Here is a 21,458-nt window from a genome sequence, read left to right on the forward strand (position 1 = left end):
CTCTAGAGCCAGGGAGCCACAACAATTGAGCCGACATGCCTCGATTACTGAAGCCTGCAAGCCCTAAAGCCCATGCTCCACAACAAGATAAGCCACTACAATGAGAAGCCCTCACACCACAACTAGAGAGTAGCCCCTGATAATCACAGCTAGAGAAAAACACACACAGCAATGAAGATCCAGCACAGCCAAAAATAAAATAGAAAGTAAAAAGCAACAAAGGGTTGCAAAGAGTGGAACACAACTGAGCAATTAAGCACTTAAGTGCACACACACACCCCCCAACCCCTGAGCACACCGGAGCATGTAGTCCAGGCGGAGCAGACTTCGAGTGTTTCTACACATGGCTCTGGATCCTGGAGCCTGCAGATGGGGGCAGGACCGGAACTTATGACCTGTGCCTGGCACTGTGCTAAGCATTTTACATACTTGATCTCAATTAATGCTTCCAGCTAATACTGTCATTCACATTTACATTTGCAGAAAATAAGGCTCAGAGATGTTAAGTCACTTAAACCACACAGCTAGTCAGTGGCAGAGATGAAATCTGAACCCAAACCCCATGAAATGGTGATGGCTCCAGAGCCTACACGGGAATCTTGGCAAGGACAGGGGAGAGCATGAGGGGGTCTCAGCTACCAAGCCCTCAACCAAGCCTCCACTCTGCTCTTTCAGCCCTAGGCCCAGCTTTCCTTGCCAAGGTGCTGGGATAATGAATGAGATGCTCTGGTTGTCATGGAGATGCCATGGCAACGCTGCACTTTCGGGAAATACCACAGTAACTGTGGCCACTGCTCTGTTGAAAGTCACTCATGACCCTACCCCCCACTCCAAAATGCTCAGGTGCCCCCAGAATCCTAAGACCCAAAGAGAAAAGAGGCAGAGGCACAAGGAACCTCTCAGAAACCAAGTTGTCTAGAGAGGAGGACTGGGGAGGAGGTCGAGCTCTGCCCTGGATGGACTGGACAGGTGGGCTCTGGAGTGAGACCAAGAGCTCCCTGAGCCTTTCATGGTGAAGTGCACCTAACAACCCAGCTCCCATGCACTTGCTGCCTACCATGTGCAGAAGGCCTCCCATGAAGAGCTGTATGCATCATGCTGTGTCATCCCAAACATCTGAGGGGCAGTGATACAGCAGCAGCAGCAGCAGCAGCATCCTTATTAAAGGTCTTTGTGCAAATCTCTCCACCTCTCTGAGTCTCAGTTTCCCCAGTGTAAAATGGCTTTATACTACTTATCTATCTTGCAGGGCTATTGCCAAGACTGAGAGAGATGATCTGTGTAAAACTGCTCAGTGGCTGGCACATGGTGATACCTTGGGCTCCAAGGTCCTAGGTCTCTGGCGTGCTGCTGCTGTGGGCTGAATGGAGGCTGGTACCCAGAGCCCTGCACGCTCACCCAGCCCAGATTTTATTTCTTGCCTGGGTCACTCCTGACCACGCCCCCTACTTCCTCCACACTCACAGGCACGTGAATGGACAAGCAAACGTACATGGTGCTGAGATGTTCAAATGGGTCAACACAGGCCTCCGGGCCACAGGCACAAGGATGGGGCGGGGAGCTGAGAAGAAGTGTGGGGAGAGCGCTGTAAACAGGTTCAAAAGTATGTGAATGGGCACTCAGCCTCAGGGAGGAGGAGTGGCTGCCGGCTGGGCACTGGGAGCCCCACATGCAATCCCAGGGCCATTCCCCACAGCTGACTCGGCCCCTCCCAGCCCATCACACCCCCAGCAGAGTCACACCACCACCCATTACCCAGCCACACCCCACAGCCACCCTGCTCCACCAGCTACCCAGCCCCAGCCTGCCCCACCCACCACATGGATAGCAAAGAAAATCCTTCACATTTGCTTCCCAGCTGTGCAGGAGTTTCTCTGGTGCAATCACACCCTTGGGAGGCCGAGACCAGAAGCAAATCCCTTCCTCTGCTGGAATCTGCCGCATGCCCCACCCCCCACAGCTCCGCCTGGCTGGGGGCCAAAGGGCTGCCTATCAGTCACCCTGGAGTCCACGGCGGCCACCAAGGGACAGTCGGCAGTCTGGCTGAAGGGTCTCAGGACTGCAGAGTGCATGGCCCGCCCTGCGGTGAGCACACGGGGACACGGAGGCCCAGAGAGCTGAAAGGACCACCGCGGGTCGCACTACCAGGCTTGCTCCACCCCCACCTGCCTTGGCCCAGTTTCTTATCCACAAAAAGAGCCTACACATCCTCCTCCAAGGCCAGCCTCAGCTGAGAGTTGACTCCGCCAGCTCTGAATTTCAGACGTCCTGGATGAGCTCTCCTGCCCTGTACCCCACCACGCAGGGTCAGATTGATGTGCCAGAGATGTCAGCTGCAATCGAGACTAGCACACTGGGCCCCAACTTCACCAAAAGCTTTCCAAGGCAGAAGTGATCACCCACCCACGCTAGGTACGTAAGACTGAAGTGCCCCTGCCAATGACCTTTCCCTTTTTCAGTCTGCTACAAGGAACTGCCAAGCTAAACATATTAAAGCATGGACTCCCATGTATGAGACCTGATATGCATGTACTACATGCTATTATTTACCCCTCACCACACCACCATGAACAACATTCCCTTCACTTGACAGACGAGGAAACCGAGGCCCAGAGCGGGTCTGGGGCTTGCTAACGAGTGGTCACTGGGCATCTCCTCAGCCCATCCATCCTTCAGCAGCACAGACCCTCCAAGTTCACCAAGGACAGCTGACACAGGCCAGCGCTTGCACAGCCCATCCTCTGTTCCCTTCAAATGCTGCGCTTTTTGTTTTTGTTTTCAAGCATCTTACGTGTGTTTTAACATCAAAAGCAGCCTCTCACATCCTGCCTGCAAGCAGACCCACAAATCACGCATCAATCAACAAGTAAACAAACCATAAAGCACTGGTTCACTCCCCTGCTCCCAACCTGGGATCTGTGCTGGGTTCCCCGGAGGGGAATGCCCAACAAAAATCTCAAGAACCGAGACCCCCTACTTGTTAAGAATTTGTCTTTCTTCCAGCAAGGCCTGAGTTGAGAGTGTACCTTTGCACTAGCTCTGGTAGAAGGGTTTACTGAGCAAACAAGACAGCCGGGGTGGCAAAGTGCGGAACGAGGGGGTCAGGACCAGCTGCCCTTTGGCCCCGCTGAAGCTCTCAGCAAACCAAGGCAAGCAGGACTCTCATGGAGCAAGCTCTTCATTAGCCCACAGAGCTCCTCAAAATAGGGCTCTCTCCACCCAACGCCCAAATCCGTCTATGCAGTCAAATTCATTTCCAGCTATTTCTCTTAGGCTTGGATCACTGGCACTTGGGGGAAAAAAAAAAACAGTAAGATATTTCTTTGCAAATATCCTAACCTCCCTCACTGATGGCAGCCGGCACTGACTGAACTCCTGGTACCTTGCCAGCCAGACTCTGGCTTCCCCTGATTCATCACAGCCAATCCTCACACCCTGAGAGGTGGTGTCACTGATACGTGCACTTCACAGAGGGGAAATCTATGCTCAGAGAGGGGATGAAGCAACTGACTCAAGGTCACACAGCTGGGCAAGGGCAGAGCTAGGACTACCCCAAGCTGGCCCACTTGGAGCCCCAGCCTCTGTGCAGCTGCCCAGCACTCCACACCATTCCTAAACTAGGTCTGCAGCCCAGAACCTACCCAGGGACGGGCTCCCTGCAAGTGACCGGCCCCAGCTGCCTCAATGCAGGCTGATGGGCATCCCTAGCCATAGGAAAGCTTTCCTTCATGGACAGATGAGGCACCACAGGTCCCCAGAGAGGCAGGACCTCAGCCTGAGGGTCCTGACCATCCCCTGCCCCATCCCCGACAGGCAGAGACTCCACAACATGAGACAGGGAGGCTGCCTCCATGCCCCAGGCAGAAGTCTCATATTGAGGAAGGGGAGAGCTGGGTGGTGAGGGTCAGAAGCAGGAGATCCAGTTAATAAGACCAACTTGAAGGACCATGGGGACCAGCATGCCTCACAGGTCCGCTACACACCAGATACTACGGCAAGCACTGCCCAACCATGCTCTCAGTTATTCATCGTTTTATTTCAAGGAAGTACATACAAGTTTACCGTTATTCATTCCTCCCTGTCTGCCAGCCCTGCAGGGGAGCTGGAAAATGCCGGCCAACCCCAGCCCCTGCCCATCCCAGGTTGCCATATGACCCCTGGACAGATCCTGAGAAACATGTGTACTCGGGATGGGATGGGGGCCTCCAACTCCTGGAGGTGGAAGCAAACTCCACATGGGCCTGGAGTACCATCAGCATCCCAGTGTGTCCACCGGCTCCCTCCGGGCAATACCTTCCCCTCTCTGAGCCTGTTCCTCAACTGGACAACAAGGGGTATGGATTAGATCAGAAGTTTGTGACCTCTGGGTGTTACGGCACTCTTTGAGAATCTCATGAAGGCTGTCAGCAGACTCTTCCCCAGACGATGCCACATTCCATACAAACTCACGGAGATTGTGAACGACTCCCCCCAAAAGTCAAGTTATGAATATAGAGGGACTTCCCTAGTGGTCCAGTGGCTAAGACTCCGTGCTCCCAATGCAGGGGGCCCAGGTTCGATCCCTGGTCAGGGAACTAGATCCCACATGCCCTAATTAAGACCTGGCACAGCCAAAACAAAGAATGAACATAGAAAGTCTGCAGCAGCCTTTTGACTTTGACAAGTCATATTCTCACCATCTAGACAGGACTGAAGCCACGAAGGTAACGTCGGAGCACCCTGGGACCTCACCACCCCAGCTCCCCAGGGCCTGCGGTAAATCTTTAACTCCCAGACCTGCTGGCCTCAGGTGGATTTGTGGACTTGCTGAGCTGTCAGGAGAAGCTCAGAGAGAAGCTGAGCCCGTCCTTTCCACGCCTCAGCCACAGTCTCCTTCTCCTCAGTCAGGAGTTGGCCAGGTCGGCCCTGGCCTGTCTCCCTGGGGCAGTCCTGGTGGTGGAGATTGTTGAGGTGCCCGTGTCTGGTCCTGTACGCAGACAGGACCCCCAGGGCCAGGCTTGGGGGCCACTCCTGCACCCGGGACCCATCCTGCGTGGGTATAAACATGAACACACCGTGGGCACACACACATCAGACGGACCTGACAGGACTGGACAGGAGGGAGGGGACACGAGGCAGGGTCAGACGGGGCAGGGTGGCTGGGGAGAAAAATGACAGGACCCACCAGAGCTCCCGGCAGCAGCCGCTCAGCTCCACTCCACTTTGTGTCTCTGTGTCCTCTAAATGGCTCCCTGCTCCTCACTTAACACGGCCGCGCCTAATCCCAGAGCCAGGACAAATGGCATTACTGTCAGCCCAGTCCCCTCCCTGGGAGGGGGGAGGGGGTATGGGAGGGAGGGTGGCCTGGGGGCACCCCGCGCCACCAACCACGTTCCCGGAAGCCTCCAGGCCTCCCCCACACTGCGTCCCTTGCCAGAGGCCACCAATCCCTACCCTCCTGAACCTCAGAAAGAGGATGTCTCATCCGACTCTGTCCCATGCCTGGGGACCCTACAGCAGGCAGGGACCCCGCACCCTCACCCCCGCCTGAGAGAGGTGGCTTCCACGGAAGAGGAAAAATTATGTCCCTGACCCTATGCAGATGGCCCGCGCGTTCCTCTCAAGGGTGGCAGCCCGGAGTGGATGAGCCCGTGCCGTCAGTAAGGGTAACTAGGCTCTGACTACAGCTCTGCCTGACTTCCCATGTGATCAAAGCAGGGTCCGTCCCCCAACCCAGACCTCAGTTTCCCCATCTGTCCCAAGATGAAGAGGAAGAAGGACTGATAGCCCCTACAGGGCCAGCAGGTGGTCAAAGTGCCTCGTTTTGGCCCCCACCCCAGCCGCCAGGCCCTTGTCGCTGCCCCCACCAACCCCAACAGAGGAGAAAGAAGGGTAACTACCAGAGTGCGGCAGAAAAGGGCCTTAACAAAGCCCAGAGGGGGAGGCAACTGGGCCATGGTCACATAGGCAGCTGGACAAGGGCCAGGCTAGCCTGGGTTTGCTCTTCAGCAGCAATTATGTAAAAGTGTCTACCTGCGAAGGTATCTGCCTTTTTAGAGGATGCCAAGGAGAGAACAAGACAACTTGCTCAGTGGCAGAATTTCAGGCCCCAAGAATAGCAGTTGGGCAGGGGGGTGTTAATGGCATGTTTGAATGTATAGGGTCTGGGGATGGACACTGCTGACTGCCCAAGGCCACCTCACATCACACCAGAGGGTGGCCCAGGCTCCTGCCAGCCCGCAGTGATACCAGGAACTCCTACAGGGATTAGCAGCATTGGCCACCTCGTAACAAGTCACCTGTGGCCCAGAGGTAGTGATGGGGAGACTGGCCTAGAGGTACAAAAGCCTGAGGGATGCTGAGAAGGCTCCGGGTCCCGTGGCCACAGTGGAGAGAAGCCAGGAGCTCTGGGGTCAACAAGGAGGAAAGGAAAGCCTGAGGCACTTGGAGCCCCAGAAGCCCCCTAATCTCCTGGAGGCCTGGTGGGTACCAGCCAGGCCTGCTGATACCAGGGAGGCTTCATCAGGGCCCACATGAAAGTGCCCTTGTCCCTCCAGACTCGCTGGGGCTTGTCATCACGACAGGAGCCTGCTGCCAACATGCCTCCCCTCCAGGGTGAGGGCTCAGATGCTCACACAGAGGCGCAGCTGGCAGGGGAAGGGGCAGCAGGTGGGGGGAGGGGGAGGGCCTTGCTCTCTCTGGATCACAAACAGCTAGAGAGCAGACACAGAGTAAACAGCGCCGGGCAGGTGACTACTTATCCAAGGCCCCTTTTAAAGAGGCCAGGGGACCTGGGTGAGGCTCTACAAGGCACCCTGCAGGTGTCCGCACTCCCCCAAGGCTCGGGGACCAATTCCCGAGGTCGGGAACTGGTGTTCTAGCTCTCCACTGAGCTAGGATGTGGCATCCAGGCAGCAGGCGCCTGCTCTCAGGTACTGGCAGGCACTTGCCCGGCACCAGGAGGCTCACTGCAGCACCTAAGCGCTCCTCTCAGTCTGCCTCTAAGTGCGTCCCTCGCCTCACCCAAGGCCCAGCCTCCCACTAACCTGCCAGTGAGCCCAGCCAAGCACCCACTCCTTGCTGCATTCACCAGTAAAATGGAACGGCACCAGAAGACTCCAAGGGCCATCCTAACTCCAAGCTGGGTGACTCTGCAGGCAGTGTAACCGACCTCCACGCTCAGCCCCGGAAACGGGCACAGTGGCCCCCACTCCCGCCACCCAGAAGCCCATCAGGCACCACGCTCCAGGCAGAAAACATGGTATAATGCCTCTTTGTAACTGTGTGCTTGGCCCTTTCCTAAATGCTTGGCCTCTGCTTCATCAGGCCCTCTTTTCACAAATGTGGAAAATAAGGCTCACAGGAGTAAAGCAACTGGCTCAAGCTTCCAGTCGGGAAGTGCTGAGATTCGAACCAGGGCCTGGCTGTAATCCTACATTCCACGGGATCTGCCACAGATAACCCAGAACTCACTATGGCTCAGAAGATGCCACCGGGTCTTTGCACCTCCCACGTCTTTGAGGATGCAATGCTGAGGCTAATGCAAAAGGCGGGCTGGGAGCAGAGGCAGGCATGGGAAGCCTGTGTGGGTGCTGAGCATCTGCAGACTGACCAGCCTCCAGCCTGGCCAGCTGTCCACTGCTGTGGCCACAAAGTCCTCGTCACCACCAGCACACCACCGCCACCACTGTGCCATTTTTAAATCATCACACAGATGCAAAGCTTTTTCACAGATGCTGCTTTGGCATCACATGATACGTTTCTAAGATCATGGCAGGGATTTCTTCCCTCTTTTTGCTATGAGAAAAGTGGGGTTCCTGGAGGAAGAGTGACTTCCTAAGAAGTACACAGTGAGGCAATGTTTGGCAATGAACTTGGAGCCCACACCCTCTGCCTTAGGTCTGGAGCTCTGTCTACTCCTCCATGCCCTTGACTTTTCAGTTCACCCAGCACTGACGGGTCTATGTAAGAAACACCTTTGTTTTTTGACCATGCTGCATGGCTTGTGAGACCTGTTTCCTGATGAGGAACTGAACGTGGGCCATGGCAGTGAAAGCACTAACTCCTAACCCCTAGACCACCAAGGAGCTCCCACTAACAAACGTTTCTGAGAGCTCATTCTGTGCAGGTATTCAGTTCAGTTGCTTAGTCATGTCCGACTCTTTGTGACCCCATGGACTGCAGTATGCCAGGCCTCCCTGTCCATCACCAATTCCCGGAGTTCACTCAAATTCATGTCCATTGAGTCGGTGTTACACCCCCACTTCACGTTATTATCTCATTTAACCATCAGACAGCTTCACAAACTACTGCCACTGTTCTCATTACACAGACAGAGACACTGCGGTTCAGAAACACGGAGTATCTTCCCCAGTTCCCATTTTAGAAAGGGGCAGAGAGGAGATTCAACCAGAGGTCAGCCTGGCTCTGAGGCTTGCACTTGCAATCTGTGTGCTCACTCTGGCACCAGAGGGGAAAGGAGAGCAAACACACTCAAACGGCATGTATGCCTGCAGGTTATGGCGAGATTAGGATAACAGCAAGACAGACAAAGCTCTTGGAGAGTCCAGAAGATGCAGGCTGTTACAAACGTCCAGGCAGGAGGCCAGGAGTCTGAGCAAGGGACATGGGAACAGAGGGAGGTGACAGATGGGAGGGAGGCGGCCTTGTGAGACCTTGGTCAAGTGCCTTGCTTTCTCTGGATCTCAATTTACCCAGCTGTTAAGAAAAGTCCCTGGAATATCTCCAGAGCCCTCTCCACCTCGAAAAACCCTTGGACCCTGGGAAAACAAGCAATGCCTGGTGACAGTCTGGCTGCCAGCCACGGGGCGGGGGGGAATCTGAAATGTCCTTGGCTGTCCTGGCATGATTCAACTGCTGGGTAATAGTCTTGCAAAAGCACAGGGCTCGGTCAGCATGCCTGGGCACCACTGAAGTGTGGGTCCTAAGGGGGCTGCATTCCGCCCATTGTCAACCCCTCCATGGCTCCACTGGAGCAGGCGCCCAGGCTGGACCCAGACCAGGAACCGAGGTCACATACTAGTGCCCCGTGGAATGTCACTCCAGGCCTGCCCTGCCCTGATCCTGTCCAGACAACCCAAGGACATTCAACGTCACCCACCCCTCAAAGCCTCACACTCACATCCCCTAAGGTCAGCCACTGGGATGTAAAGACAAGGGGCTCTGTAGGAGATCTTAGGGAAAATTACCACCTCCATTCCCACAGGACGTGTGCAAGGCAGAAGCTGCCAATGCCAAGTCAGTGAAGACCACCAGTTAAAGGAAGGGCGGAGAGTCCATCGGGGTGGCCCTCAGTTCTCCCTCCTGCAGGTGGACGGGGTTCAGCCAAACTCACAGCTGCCTCCTCAGAGCACATGTGTGACAGTCTCCTACTCGACAGCCTGCCACGGCTCCCACCACCTACGGGGCAAAACCCCATAGCCTGACCCACTGCACAGTCACTAACAGCCTCTGTTCACTGGGTGTGGTGTGTGCCAAGGCCTTGGATATGTGCATCCTCTCATTTAACCCTCACAAAAACTCTCTGATGCAGGATGCAGGTACTACGGTTGGCCTATTTTCACAGATGAGAAAACTGAAGCTCAGAAAGGTTATGCCAGTGGCCCAGAGTCTCACAGCCAGTTGACAGAACAAGGACTCACGTCCACACTGAACTTTAAGCCAGGTTCTTAACCTCTGCGTTCAGCCTCTTCAAGTGCCCCCTGCCACCCTCAGAACCCTGGGGCCAGCTTAACACTTCCATATGCTGGAGGGGAAACCAAGGCACAGAGAAAAACCTCTCTGTTGGTAACTGAGCCAGGGAAAGGCCTGAGGCCTCTGGCCTCCTGTTCGAGGACGACCCCCACGCCACCCACCCCGGGAGGAACCCCCACCCAAGGAAGCACACCAGGCAGAAAGGCCAGGACCACCGCCAAAACAATGAGTCCTCAGAATCTGCCTTTTTCCTGTGTCCAGAAGGAAGGGGGAGAAAGGAGCAGGTTTACAAAGAAAAAGAACATGAACAGCCCAGGAAATGCTGTTCTTACAGACAGGTTCTCAAGAGTCTGGGAGGTCCTCCAGGGCACAACCCTCCAACAACAGGGGCACCAGGACCACCCTCTGCCCACGCGTCTCCCCTCCCTCAGACACGCCCCTAACTGGCACATCTGATCTGAAACCTCCATTTCTCTCCCTAAACCTGCCATCCTGCAGCTTTCTCTGTCTCCACAAATGTCCTCCAGTCCCTCAGACCAGAAACCTTGCCGCTGACCCTGTCTTCCTCCCACACCCCACACCTGACGCATCAGCACATCATCTTGAGGAACCCATTCAGAATCCGACCCCTTGCCACGCTGAGCTGTGCTGCCACCTGTGTGACCGCCACACCTCCCTCCCGCCCTCCCGGCCTGGCCGTGTCCTGCTCCCACCCTCCTGACTTCTCCCCGCCCGCAAACGTGAGTCAGCCCTCGGCCCCAGCCTCAGCCCCTCGACAGCTTCCCCTTAACTCAGACTAAACAGCAAAGTCCTCCAGAAGGCCCAAGAGGCCCTAGGCGGTCCTCCTGCCCCTGCTCTGGCCGCTGCTCCTCCCAGGACCGCTCTCACTCCACCCTCCCCAAACACCAGTCTTCTGCTCCTCAAGTACATCCCAAACCCTCTTGCCGCGAAGCCTTGTGTTGTCGTGCCCTCTGCCTGGAATGCTCTTCCCCACACACCCTGTGGCTCCCTAGCTCCCTCCTGGAGTCTCCCATCCCCTCACCAGAGATTTTCCATGACCCCCACCCCTAACACAGCAGAGTCACTCACTCAACACAGCTTTATTTTTGTGGCAGGCACTCTGGCCACCTGACAAACAGCCACTATTCATCAGTTTGTTGACTCTCTCTCACCACCAGAATGTCACCCCCAAGTCCAAAATAGGGACCCGGTCTGTTTTGCTCACTGCTGTGTCGGAACAAAGTAGATGCTCAATAAAAATGTGTTGGTGGAAGGACTGTGGCTGCCCTCATCCAAGCATCTGTTGGTCTCTTCGGGCCCCAGGAGACCAGGAGAGCCTGGAGGCGGAAGTAAGCTCTTCCTGAACCAGCTGGACTCTTGACTGCTGTCACATGAACAGTTCTGGTACAAGTAACTGCTCGGACCTGAACAGGACTTACACTGGTCCCTATCTGACGCCTGTGCCCACTCTTCTGGCTAGTTCTGGGTCTGACAGCTGGGCCACGGCGCAGCTCCCATCCCAGTGGGAACACAGACTGGGCTGCAGCTGGGCTCCCCCCACCAGCCCGCCAGTGCTGCCGGGGTCTGGCATCTGACAAAGGCTGCCCCATGCCCCCAGCTAGGGGAGGCGGAGGAGGGAGGCCCAGTGCCACGCCTGCCCTTTTCCTGTTGTCAGCAGGAGGACCGTCAGAAGGAAGCTTTGTTCTCAGAATAAAGAGCAAGAAGCCCAGTGCCAGGCGGAAACGGGCACAGAGGCAGCTGGCCCACTGGAGACAGTTTAAGGAAAAATGAAAAAAAAAATGGGACGGAGTATGTTTGAGGGGTAATTTGCACACCCAACTGGTTTCATGCCTCCAGGGTGGCTATGACGATGGTGGCATCACTTTTCCAGGCCAAGCCTCAAGGCTGTCACAGACAACCAGAAGACTGTCCCAGCTGGGGGGGCCCGGCACTGACCCTGAGGAGGGAGGTGAGGACGGAGGAGTGGATCCTCGCCTGAGAGTCAGAAGACCTGGGTCCAAGCCTGGCTTTCCACATAATCACGTGAGACATGGGGGACGTCCCTCCCTCCACGTACCTTGACGTACCCACCTGTAAATGACTTGTGCTGGCCTGTGCTTGAAGCCTCAGCCTGTCGGCCACCAGACCACCCAGCGAGGTGCCTCTGAGCCTGTGGCCAGGTCACTGGCAGCCCAGGACAGTCCTCCAAACTTCTTGGGCACAGGCCTTGCCCACTGGGACCCGGGCTTCCAGCCTGCCTCCTCCCTTGCCATCTCCTAAGCTGTCACCTGAGCAGTGTTAAATCCCTCTGGGCCTGGCCCAGACTCTGACACCTGCCCAGATCCCCCCGTCAGCCTCTCCCAGGATGGCGCTCCAGACACTTTCAGTCACAACCACCAAAGGAGCCCAGCGTGTTAGTGCACAGAAGGTGAAAAAGCAGCCCAGAGGGAAAGGGGCACAAGATGTCACATAGCACAAACGCACCCAGAGGCCCACTCTTCCAGCCCTGGGCTCCCTGAGCTAAGATAGGGTCTTCAAGGCATGTCTATAGACCCTCGTGTCTAATCCTCTAGGAGGGGGACACTATGCTCTGGACTGAAGGAATCAAAGATGAGGGCCAGAAACCTGCATGCTTTTTTTCTTGAAAAAAAAAGCTTCCCAGATTTTTATTGTACCCAGAACAATTGTGACCTCTCAGCTAAGACCTCTTCCAAGAGGGGACATCTTAGCTGGTCTCCAGGGAAGGTTAGGATTTCCATTAAAAGAGTAAAATAAGCCTTGCATAGATAGATAGCTGAACAAAGAAGCTAGGGGTTAAAGCACTTTCTCTAGGAGAAGAATAATGCAGAGAAAGGCCTGAAGGAGGGGAACCCAGTCCCGCAAACACTGAAACTGACTCTCCCCTGCCATCCCCCATCTCCCCAGGATGCAGAGGTTTGCACTTGATGCCATCCAAAGGCTGCTGATCCCAGACTCCCTCTGCCCCGAAGCTCCTCCAAGCCCCCGGGGAAAGTGGAAGGTGGAGACAGATGCAGAAGAAATGTCCCTCTCCTTGCTTATACTGCAGCGTGGGGACGACTCTCTGAGTGACTGTTTATCCCCAGCTTAAGAAGCTGCCGGGGTCAGTGGCTAAGCAGTCACAGCTTATCTGGGAGGAGGATTCTCAGGCCACGGGGCAGGCTGATCCAGAGGCTTCCATTAAATGGAATCTTCACAGCTGGTGAGGCGCAGCAATGCTCCGCCTTCATTCATAAAGGAAACACTTATTATGCTCCTGCTGTTGAATGCAGTCCTGAGCTTGAGCACAATGCTTCAAGGGACAGAGAGAGGAGTCAGCTACCCCCCATCACCCTCAAAAAGCCCACAAAGCTGACAGACAGGGCACCATACCACAGCACAGGAGAGCGAGCCAGCCATGCCTACAGGACAAGGTGAAAACTCAGACGCCTAGGAGACGAGAAAGACTGTGCAAGTGTGCCAAGTGGCTCGGGAGCAATGGGGCAGAGTGGGGCTTATGTGCTTCATCTCCAGTAGTGGCCACTGGAGAACTAGGCTCAAAGTTTTACAATCTTCTCATTTTTGAAGTAAAGCCAGAAGTTGAGATCTTACGTAAAATCTCCTGTTGGCAACTAGCTCAATATTTGGTGTGGGCCAAGTAAAATCTGCCCCTGGGGTGGATGTGGCCTGCCAGTCTGTGGCCTCTGTTTTCTTAAAGAGAACAGAACAAACGCAAAGCTCAGAAGAGGAGGCTCCCTGTAGCCAAGATACCAGGGAAGGCTTCCTGGGAGAGGAGGCCTGGCGCTGGGCTGCTGGGTAGGTCACTCCTGGGGATGGAGTCATGGCGGGGTGGGGGGAGGTGGCGTACCAATTCAAGCCATAAGGGCCATCGGTCAAGGGCACCACTCCCCAGCCTATAGCCTGCCCATCCCCCTAAAAGGAATCCTGGTCTCCATCCCCAAAGCAGGCACAGAGGTGTCATCTCTGTCTGTCCCCAGGTGGCCGGAGGAGGGGCCCCTTGCCCAGCAAACCTCCTAACTAAACCAGTCAGTGGCAGAATAGCATGGGTTCGCTTTCATCCCTGGAGCTTGAGGAACAGGTCAGCTAATTCAACAGCCCCAAGGGGGGGAAGGGAGAGGAAGAGACAATGGAGGACAAAATGAGGTTGAGAATCCCATCCTGCCTGGCCAGGCCCCACTGGTTACATAATCCTGCCTCAAGGCACCAGTGAGGGCCTGGGCTGGGGAGACCCAGGATGCAGAAGGTTCCCCCGCCTTCCCCTGCCCACTGCTGCTTTTCAACCCTGCCCTGCAGCTCCTGAAAAGCCCAACAGAGCTGTGGGTGGAGACTAAGACCCCAAGATAAGGCACTTAACAGGATCACACAGCAAATTAGCAGCAAAGCTGAAACTGATAATAACAGCAAACTTTAACCAAGTGGTTACTTTGTGCCAGGCAGAGCACAAATCCTTTACATACATTATCTTTATCTTATTTAAAAAGTCTACAACACCTGTAGATAACTACTCTCTTTACAGATGGGGGAGTTGAAGCACAAACATACTAACTTACCCAAGGTGATGCCGGAGCTGGCTCAGAGAAGCCAGCTTTCAGAACCCAACAGTGGCCTCCAAGACCACACAATGAACCACGAAACTACACTGCCATCAGACTACTTTCTGCTAGAACCACGCTGCCTTTCAGCTTCCTTCTCTCAAGCCCGCAGGGCACACATAGTCCCCTGCCCTCCTGTCAGCACTTTGGGGTCCACCGAGTCCTCTGACAATCTGATGAAACCTACAGATTCTCTCCGCAGAAAAAGAATCCACAGAAATGCCTACAAAACATTGCAGGAGATTTGAGGGGCTCACACAACCCTGCGCTGGGGAGCAAAGCGGATCCAAAGCATGGAATACTCCAAAGTTGGGGGGAAGCGGAGGAAGGGGACTCCCCGAGGCTCTCTGGCCCCCTCATCTCTGAACTTGGAGCCCAAATGGACAGCCACGTTAGTCCACAGGCGTGGACACGCATCAGGGCCCAGGGCCTAGTCATCCCTTCAGGGCTGGAAGAACAGAATGACTCTTGATACACAATAGCCCCCGCCTCTGCAGCCACTGGGAGTGACTCACAGCTCCCAGCTGCTAGGCAGACGGTGCGCGGCTGGGCCCCAGCAGCTGGACAGGGGTGGCATCGCCAAGCTTACCACCATGCTTCCCCACCCTGCGAGTCACCATTCAATGTGTCACCTGTCTACAGGTTAGACCTGGCCTTGCCCAGACTCTAGCAGCTCTGTTTCCAAGAGGGGACCCTCCACAGTCTCCACCGGGCTCCAGGCCAGCCAGCATCATGGGAGCAAGAGGTGACGACAACTGCCCCTTAGAAGGTACCGCAAGACGCAGGCTCCCATCCCAAGTCTCCTGCTGCCTCACTGTGCAACCTCAGGCAGCACCCCCACCTGTCAGAGCCTCAGTTTCACCAACTATAAAGTGGGAAGTGACCGTATCAAGTCCTACCCAGCACCACAGCCCTGAGTCTATAAACAGCAGCACCAGACAAACTTTACAGAGCCTTGGGATCCTGCTTTCAGGAAGTTACATAAACATCCTTCGGAGAAACAAAAGTCAAACCTAAAGACTTTTTTTTTTTCCTGTAAGGATATCAAGAAGCCCTTTTTAGAGTCTGACTTCCCCCATTCTACTTCCATTGTTTCAAATATCCTCTCAGGACCTAGAAAATACATTTGGTTTCCGTCTGGGGTCTGGGCTTCTTGGTGTTCTTCCCCTTGGATGCCGCCCCACCCTCCTTGGCAGCTTTCTCCTCCGGACACACCCTTCTCTACCCCCAGCACTGGTCTGGGCCACCCCGGGGGCTATGGCTACCCAGCCTGCCAAAGGAAGAGTTGGGGGCAGGGACAGTTTTCAGGAAACAAAGCCTCCCCTGGTCAGAACAGAGAGCGCTGCAGGTCTGGTCCCAATCGTGACACAGTGGGTGGCCCTGTGTGGGTCCCTGTTCCCCACTGAGAGATGAAGGGCTTCCTATATTGTGTCAGGGATGCTCCTGCACTGTACCCAAAGACGCGGAGGCAGATGAGAACAGCAGGGCGCACACTGGGCTCTCTGATCATGATTCCCCAAACCCTCGTGCTAGAACCAGAGGAGACCTGGGTTTTTTCTCTCTGATTTTATTTCATGCTTTAGCTGTGGGACCTGGAACTCAGCTCAGTGCCTCTTTGAGCCTCAAATGGCCCATCCATGAGAAAGGGAGAATGACACTGTCTGTACTGGAGGCCAAGATTTGGAGGCTTGAGCCCTAACCACCCCCAAACAATCCCATCACCCCTCCTCAGTAAAGCCTGACTTACTCATTTGATAGAATGCAGTTCTATAAAGCCTGCTACACAAACACACCAAAACGATCCTCCATGGCCTCTCTCCCAAGGAGATCATGCTTCTAAAGCCCCCACAATAAAATTCCTAGATTTCTACCACCTATGGTTGTGTGCCCTCAGTATTTTCATCTGTAAAATGGAGCCAGTAACGATGCCAACCTTATAAGATTACTCTGGGGATTACTCCAGAGAAGATTATATGGATGTGCCTAGCAAGCACTGACAAGCTCTCCACAAGTGCGAATGGCAATTATACGATCACCATCATTAAAATGACTGAGATGCTTTAAAACTATTGGACTGGCAACAGCGAAGGCCCTGCAGCCTCTTGGACCACATCTGGTCACTGTGACCACACGTGCATGCATGTGCCCCCGACGCCAGCACACACCCTTCTCTGCAACAGGAACCTCTCTGCCCCCAGTACTAGAATACAGCCAGCCTATTCCTGGCACCTATCCTTGCCACCCACAGAGTCTGCCACCTGCAAGTCCCCCAACCTCCCAAGTGGCCCCAGCACTGTCTCCTGTAAGCACGTTGGGGTTCTCTTGAACCCCATCACTGTGGCACAAGACTGTTTCCCAGGCAGAGGAAGCTGTTACAAGATGGAGACTCTCTGAAGTCAGGCTAGAGAGAAACTGGGCTCTCCTCTGGGTCCCCCACATTTGCTTGTGTCTGAATATGTTCAGAGCCCAGAGAAGCATCAATTTTTTTTTATTTATTACCCAACCAAGTACTTTTGGAAGTTGAGCATGCATCGAAATCACCTGAGAAACTTACATTGTTGGATACCCCCCTCCCTAACTCATCAGTTTCAGATTCAGTAAGTCTGGGGTGGGGCTGGATAATTTGCATTTCTGATAAGTTCCCAGGTAATGCTGATGCCAATGGTCCAGAAACCAACTTTGAGAACCACTGACTTTACATGCAGGTGAATAAGAGCTTCTGTAAACAGGTGATGCTAACAGTCCTGTAAACACACACGCAGGAGCTGCCCGGCCTAAGGGCAGGAGCACGGGGACCTGCGCAGACGGTGCAGCCAGAGAGAAGACCCCATGAGGACGACTTTCATTTCTCCTCACCTGGCCTCTGCCTGGGCAGGCAGCATAAACCAGAGGTGGCTGCGTAATAACCACAGCAAACCTCCACCGACCGCCACCCCAGACCTGCCCTGACAGGCCCATCCTTGGCTGGCCCGCAGGTGAGGAGAATCCATGCTACGCCTCACGGAGCCGGAGCTCTCAGGTCTCCACCACTTCTCAGCAAGGAGCAGGAGGATTCTGCTCCATACCTCCAGACACTCATCCAGACATATCCCCTTCCACCTTGGCCAGCTCAGACGGCTTCCGATATTTCCAGCACCTCATACAAGTCAGCTTCGTCTGACCAGAGGAGTTCCCTCAGAAACCACCAGACACCAATGACAGACCTGCCAAGTCTGAACCTCTCCAGGCCAAGTCATCCACCTTGCTGGGCCCTAGTTGCCATATCTGCTGAAGGAGGGTGATAACAGTGCCCACCTCCTTCTGTTGTTGGGAGAATGAAAATGGGGTTCTTAATCATTAACTACACCATCAGCTACAACAATAACCATATCTATTCTGGACTGGGCTTGCAGTTAAGCATCTTCCTTGTGTTTTCTTTCTAAATGCCATGAGATGAGGACAGTTATCCCCTTTGTACAGATAAGAACCCACAACAGCTTGCCCAGGGTCCCACCAAGTAGGAAGTGGCCCAGCAGAGATGTGAACCCAGCTTATCCTGCTCCAGAGCCTGGTTCCCAGCCTCTTCTCAATGTGTGTCCCCGTCAGCCCACCCTGAGATCCAGCCCAGGTCATCTCTCCCTGCCACCATCCTCTCCCCCTTCCTGGGGCACAGGGAGGCTGGGCAGGAGGCCGATAGAGGTTGCAGCCTCCACAGTTGCCCACAGTCTAGGGTATGGGCCCCTGATCTTGACAGCAGTCACGAGGCCTGCCAGGTAGGCCAATCTATCTGGCACAAGTTTTAGATACCATCAACAGGGCCACCAAGGAGGAGTCTGGGACTACAGAACTTGAGCATTTTAACCACGAAACAAGAGAAGAACGGGTTTCCCTGGTGGCTCAGTGATAAAGAATCCACCTGCCGATGCAGGAGACACAGGTTCGATCCCCTGAGAAGATCCCATATGTCATGGAGCAACTAAAGGCCATGCACCACAACTACCGAGCCTGTGTTCTAGAGTCCGGGAACTGCGATTACCGAGTCCCCAGATGCAACCACTGAGGCCCTCGCGCCCGTGCTCCACAAGAGAAGCCATCACAATGAGAAGCCCACAACCAGAGGGTAGCCCCCCACTCTCCATAACTAGAGAAAAGCCTGTGCAGCCATGAAGACCCAGGACAGGAAAAAATAAATAAAATTAATTTTTTTTAAAAAAAGGAAAATCAGATGTAACCAAGAGAGTGAGACCCTGCCAGGCTTCCAGGATGAGACGGGCAGCTGCCATGCCCCATGCAAATTGCCCTCTCTCTCCAGTCTGTTTCCTCACCCACACAAGCCTCAAGTCATTAGACAGAAAGCTTAGAAACCCCAGAGATTCTTCCCTTCATCTCTAGAAAGAGAGATCACCTCCTAGGTATAAAGAATAATCATGATAACCATTGTTATCTCTGAACAGCTCCCACTTACGGGGCTCTGACACTGGGTCAGGCACAGATCTGCTCCATCTACCAGCAAAACAGGACTATTACTATCCTCATTCTGCAGTTGAGGAAAACCATGCCCAGAGAGATTTAGGTAATGTGATCTAGATCCCACAGCTAATGATGACAGAGTTGGGACGTGAACCTGGGACTTCTGACTCCATTGTGCAAAGCTTCCCAAATCCAGTGGGGCAGGAACAGGCTGCCTGCAGCCACTGCCTCCAGAGCATGGAGCCTGAAGGAGATGAGACATGTACTTAAGGAGCCAGAGTTCAAAACCAGGTGTATGAAGGTCCCTGTATAGGCCAAGATAACAGACTGTGCATGGAAAGCAGGGAGCAGGCAGTACCAGCTCTGTGGACTTAGAAAGAGGTCATGCTGGAGCTGGGTACTGGCTGGGGAGGGACTCTGGGGTGGGTGAGCGGAAGTGACTGGGGTGCAGCGTCCTCTCTGTGAGCAGCAATGTGGAGACAGGAAGAGACTGGGCACACACAGGGAGGGAAAGGGGACAGTTTCTTTGTGAGGGTCAAGGGGGCCTGAGAGATAGGGCACTGTGGTCACATAGCAAGCCATCCACCTCCCATGCCTGGCCCTCAAAGAAGTGTTCATCTGCAGTGCACATTTAAAATTAGACTAATCCAACTTGTATCAACAAATAAAACAAGCAGGACTAAAAAGGTCCTGTAGGCAACTGGACACAAACTTTTCTTCATCGAGATAAGAGCGTTATGCTGTGTGTGTGTGTGTGTGTATACTCAGTCATGTCTGACTCTCTTGTGACCCCATGGACTGCAGCCCGCCAGGCTCCTCTGTCCATGGGATTCTCCAGGCAAGAATACTGGAATGAGTTGCCATGCCCTCCTCCAGGGGATATTCCCGACCCAGGGACCAAACCCAAATCTCTGCATCTCCTGCATTGCAAGCAGATTCTTTACCGCTCGCTGAGCCACTGGGGACCTCTGTAATTCCTTTGGTGACAGACTGGCTTTAGCCCCAACACCACACAGTCCAAGACACCCCCATCCACCCCATCTTCCAAGCTCCCAACCTCCAAGCTGAAGCTGACAGAGCTTTGTGACAGCCCCACAGGCAGAAGAAAGTACCTTGGCTGGTGAGCCCGGAGACTGGGAGACTTTACTTTAAACTCTAATGAGGGGAATGAGATGGCTGGATGGCATCACCAACTCGATGGACATGAGTTTGGGTGAACTCCGGGAATTGGCGATGGACAGGGAGGCCTGGCGTGCTGTGGTTCAGGGGGTCGCAGAGAGTCGGACACGACTGAGCGACTGAAGGGAAGGAGGCAGATACCCCTGGCCCCCCACACACACATCCCACCCCATCCACTCCTCACTTTCAAACCAACCCCTGAGTCAGCCTGATTCATGATTCAGCCTTATTTCCTCATATTTGAGGAAAGACAGACTGAACCCATTTCACAGACTGAGAAAGGAAGGCGGAAGGCTCCAGGCCTATGTGAAACCACAGGCCCTGGCGATTCAGGCTTTGGTGGCAGATCTAGAAATCCTGAGGGGCCTCTGAAAGGGCAGCTGGGCTGAGGGTTTCCATGGGGCAAGGGATTTCCCAGGCAGAGCGCCGCAGAGGAACTTCTGGAAACGCACAGGAAGGGGCAGTTCTGAAAAGTTATGAGAAAAATGAAGTGGAATTGGGTCAAGCACACCCTAAACGCTGAGATTCTCGGGTGAAAAGGGAACTGAGAGAAGTCACCCAGGCCTGACCATCCTGGCACATGCTTTCTGCACCCTCTCCAGATTCTCTGCCTGCTGTCAGCAATGGGACCTTGCTGTCTTCCCAGGCAGTTTCTGCCCGTTAGCTTCACTGTCACCCTTGGCGCTGTCTCTGCCCTTGAGAGACACACAGGACAAGATTATGCCCTCTGCCCAGAGACAGCCCTGTAGGGAATTGAAAGCAGTGACGCGCCACTTACGGGTCCTTCCCCAAACCTTAGGCCACCTGTGATAACCCCATCCCCAAGGCACCTACAAAGTCCTGTAGCCTCCCCCTCCTTCCCTCTCAGTCCATCCTGTGGCCTGAGTCAGACTTCGGGCATCTTTCTGCTGGACCACAATTAGCATCACCTCTGAGCTGGTCTCAACCCTGCCAGTCTTGCCACCATCTCTGGCCAAATGACCCCCAAAAGCAGCAGCACAAGAGGACAGAAACAGTTCAAGCCTGGGCTCAAACACAGGTCTGTAAGTGATTCAACCCCTCTGAGCCTCCATTTCCTCATCTGAAGATGGGGTGGGGTTGGGGGTGAGCAGCAAGTAGCTACTTTGCAGGGGTATTGTGAGATTTCAATGGAGCGTCTGTGAGGAGCCTGGCACAAAACACAGTGACAGGCAACAACTCAAGGAGCTGCTTACAACCCTCTGTCCTCTCCACCAGCCACAGAATAAAATCCAAACTCCTGAGCAGGATACTGCAAGCTCCCCATGACCTGATCTTGCCTCCCACTGCCCCCCTTCCCACTGCCTGCACCCTCACAAGCACTTCCTCCCCCAGGAAGCCCTGTCGACATTAATAACCAGAAGAGCTTTTCCCCTCCACTGACCTTCCAAAGCCCATCTATCACTGATCACATCCTGCCTCTTCGCCATCACTTGATCCTTGCCTTCCCTCCCCCATCAGATTAACAGACTCTCCAGTCAGAAAGCAGCAGCACCTCACCCCATTTCA

The 21,458-nt window shown here is 54.4% G+C and overlaps 1 protein-coding gene across 4 annotated transcripts in view; it reads right to left on the reverse strand.

Moving 5' to 3' along the window:
* NDST1 (N-deacetylase and N-sulfotransferase 1) overlaps window positions 1-21,458 on the reverse strand; it is a 130,155-nt gene that overhangs the window by 68,062 nt on the left and 40,635 nt on the right. The window contains exon 1 of one of the 4 annotated variants that reach the window (XM_055431350.2): window positions 13,084-14,114. The exons of 2 other annotated variants lie outside the window; for them this stretch is intronic. The gene's annotated coding sequence lies outside the window, so the exon portion shown is untranslated. Of the gene's footprint in view, window positions 1-11,784; window positions 13,063-13,083; window positions 14,115-21,458 lie in introns of those variants that run through there. One more of the 4 variants, XM_055431349.2, reaches the window with a different exon arrangement.

The sequence above is a fragment of the Moschus berezovskii genome, chromosome 8, assembly GCF_049115385.1.
Source record: "Moschus berezovskii isolate FMDL1 chromosome 8, NW_MosBer_1.0, whole genome shotgun sequence".
Lineage (NCBI taxonomy): Eukaryota > Metazoa > Chordata > Mammalia > Artiodactyla > Moschidae > Moschus > Moschus berezovskii.